This window comes from Hevea brasiliensis, chromosome 6 (genome assembly GCF_030052815.1).
Source record: "Hevea brasiliensis isolate MT/VB/25A 57/8 chromosome 6, ASM3005281v1, whole genome shotgun sequence".
NCBI lineage: Eukaryota > Viridiplantae > Streptophyta > Magnoliopsida > Malpighiales > Euphorbiaceae > Hevea > Hevea brasiliensis.
Genome location: NC_079498.1, coordinates 83,673,508 through 83,677,137, shown reverse-complemented (window position 1 = coordinate 83,677,137; position 3,630 = coordinate 83,673,508). Strand labels below are relative to the sequence as shown.

Here is a 3,630-nt window from a genome sequence, read left to right as displayed (position 1 = left end):
TTTTTTTTATTTATTTCATCATTATATGTCTGTTCACTATCACCGAAGTATAGTTCCAGACATTCTAACTTGCCCGGACTGATATTAGGTTACCAGAACAACAGAATGTACAGACTACGTACAGGGAGGATGTTACAACTCTTCCCCTCTAAATAAAAATTTCGTCCTCGAAATTTACCTGATGTGAAGAGCTGAGGAAACTGTTGCCTCATTGTCTCCTCACTCTCCCATGTTGCCTCTTCCGTGTTGTGGTGCCTCCATAGGATTTTCACTAGTGGAATTGTCTTGTTTCTGAGTTCTTTTACCTCTCGTGCCAAGATTTTAATCGGTTCTTCTTGATATATCAGGTCAGGTTGTACAACTATTTCTTCTGCTGAGATGACATATGAAGGATCTGATCTGTATCTTCTGAGCATCGAGACATGGAACACATTATGTATCTTGTCCAGCTCAGGTGGTAAGGCTAATCTATAGGCTTCTGGTCCCACACGTTCAATAACTTCATATGGGCCAATAAACCTAGGGCCTAATTTTCTCTTTTTCCAAAATCTCAACACTTTCTTCCACGGTGATACTTTGAGAAATATCTTTTCGCCAACTTCACACTCAATGTCCTTTCTTTTCAAGTCAGCATAAGATTTCTGTCAGTCTGAGGCAACTTTCAAATTGGCCTTTATCAGTTTCACCTTTTCCTCTGTCTGTTTTACCAGGTCTGGCCCCACTAGCTTATCTTTACCCAATTCAGTCCAACATATAGGTGTTCTGCATTTTCTCCCATACAGTGCTTTATAGGGTGCCATTTGTATGCTAGCTTGATAGCTATTGTTGTATGTAATGATCGAGCTCCAACCACTAGAGGAATTATCCGCTTTGGCCTTAAGCCTCACGGTTTTGTCCCATAGGTGGAATGGAGAACTTCCCAGGAGGTCACCCATCCTAGGATTTCTCTCAAGCGAGCACGCTTAACCCTGGAGTTATTCGAACTCTCTAGGCCATTCCACCAAAAGGCGTCTCTAGTGATTAGTTCGCCCATTTTATATATCATTACATTTTAAACCCAAGACCATCTCTATGCTTTGCCGATGTGGAATTTGCCTAAGGGACCTTTCTCCCCCCCTTTTGGGACTCAGCGTCCTCACTGAGGTTTGCCCCACCATCACCCAAGAGGACATGCGAGTGGCTCTGATACCAATCTCTAATACATCCGATAAAATTGGAACGATACTGAGAAAATTAGCATGGCCCCTGTGCAAGGATGACATGCACAAATCAAGAAATGGTGCAAATTAGTTGAAAGAACTCTAGGGTTAAGCGTGCTCGCTTGAGAGAAATCCTAGCATGGGTAACCTCCTTGGAAGTTCTCCATTCCACCTATGGGACAAAACTGTGAGGCTTAAGGCCAAAGCGGACAATTTCTCTAGTGGTTGGAGCTCGATCGTTACAAGTGGTATCAGAGCTAGTTTTCAAAGTAAATTTTGAACTGTGAATTTGAAATATTTTTCGATAAGTACAACTGCTCAAATGTTTGATACATATAGTACATTTACATCATAAATATGAATTAACGGGGAGAAATCTCCTTGTGTTGGTTGTATAGGAAATAGAAAAAAAAATCCTGTGAATAGATATGGACAAGGTGGATAAAACGGTAGAGCAGTCTGATACAGCTAACGTACAAGGAGAGGCCCCAGTTTCGTAGAGCATTGGAGGTCCAACTACACCAGTCCCTCCTATACAAATTACTGCACAAACGGCCCAGCAGATGGCCTTGTTCTTTCAGCAAAAGGATGATAATCTGTCAGCCCAGGCCCAAGTACAAACCCAACCCCCTCAAGAGCAGCATGAAAAAGAGAAAAGTGGGAAACCCATCGGTCAAAGTTTGAGTAGTAATTTGGGAAAGAGAAAAGATTTTGAGGGACCTCGAGCTCCTAAGTATGACAGAGGTGGATCTTCAGGGCAGAAGCAATCAAGAACCATTCATCAAAGAACCAGAAGTTCCTACCCTATCTGTATTTGTGACGTTTGTGAAAAATTACGTGGGGGTATTTGCTATAAGGTTACTGGAGCCTGCTTCAATTGTGGTGGAATTAGACATTTCACCTGAGATTATACTAGCGTACGTCGATTTATGCCACATTCTACACCAGAGGAATCAGTTCAAGATTCTGATTTTAGAGGCCCATTAATAGTTAGTAGGGGCAGAGGTAGAAGTAGAGACAATTTTCCGGGTAATCCTAGCACAATGGACCAACCTGAGCAGAGGAATACACTAGAAAGAGGGAACGCCAAGCATCGAGGGGAAGAAGCAGAGACTTCAGATGTAGTTATCGGTATGTTTTTAACTTGTGAAAGGAATAATTATGTACTATTTGATTCCGACTCTACTTGTTTATATGCTAATGCTAAAATTATATGTTCTACTGCTATTCCCTTGCATGGAAATAAATTTTGATGTGTTAGTAATTAGTCTTTTAGGATAAGAATTGCGATAATAAGCGTGATTGGAATTAATTTTGGAAAAGTTTCTAGTGAGAGACATCTCCAAGACTACGATAAATTATAAAGTTAATTAGTAAGCCTAATTAGGTAAGGCAAGAGGACCTAAAAGTAAGTTATAGCAATATATCTGCCCTAGATGGAAGTAAAGGTATTACTATTGATAGATGTCAGTAAATACCATAATCAAAATAAGTTTAAGATATTAGTAGATTTGAAGGAAATAAGACATAGGGAAGTTTGATCTATTGGGATGTATCGTAGTAACTATGCAATATTCTTGATGTTTGTGCTGTAAGCTGCAGATTACAGTATTGACTTGAGATTTATTATGTAGAGCTACGTACTATCCAATAGTACATAAGGATAAGAATAGTTATAAATGAGTTTCGCTTTGGTACAAATATACCAGAATAGAGTTTTATTACTAGAACTAAGTTTGAAAATCCTAATTCGGGATTTAAAACTCTATAATTAGAATATTAAAATATCATGGTTGCAAGGTAGTGAGAGTTAACGACTCCGTTACCCTAGCATGAATTATAGTACATTAGGAATTATTATGGGACTAGAAATTTTTGTATGGTCAAAAATTAGAAATAACACTTATAGGGCTAAGTCATCCAGTCTCCGATATGGGGTTTATAGTTGTTCTCGTATTGCAATGGATCTTTTGCTCAAAGTTTAGTAAGGAACAGTATTCTATTTGTGTAGCAGTGAGACACAAAATATAATTTTGTTTCCCTGGAAGAGACAGGGTGCTATGGATAATAATTGTAACTTATAAAATAGTTAAGAAATGATATTCTACTAATAACAATAATTCGATAGGAACTAGTTGGCCAGGTATTCTTAAGGAAGAGCACAATTTTGTTATACGGATCATAAGGATTAGATTAGAATTAAAGTGAAACTTTTGAATAGCATTGGAAAAAGGAGAGTTCGGTAGACTCCCTTCTTAAGGTTAAAGAATTGTTATGGTTCAAAAAAAAAAAAGGGTAATGATCGCAAACCAGCAAAAAATAAGTTATAGAATATCGATAGATAAAAGAGTTGTGGAAGTAAAACTTAGAATAGTTGGTGCAAATGTAATAAAGAAACGTTATGAATATTAGTTAAAGTGTTGACTAGAAT

The 3,630-nt window shown here is 38.1% G+C and overlaps 1 non-coding gene across 1 annotated transcript; it reads left to right on the top strand.

The window, feature by feature from the left end:
• The first annotated feature begins 1,185 nt into the window (after nucleotides 1-1,185).
• LOC131181030 (U6 spliceosomal RNA) lies at nucleotides 1,186-1,291 on the top strand. Its single transcript, XR_009149659.1, has one exon. It is a non-coding gene; the product is annotated as a U6 spliceosomal RNA (small nuclear RNA).
• Nucleotides 1,292-3,630: the final 2,339 nt, after the last annotated feature.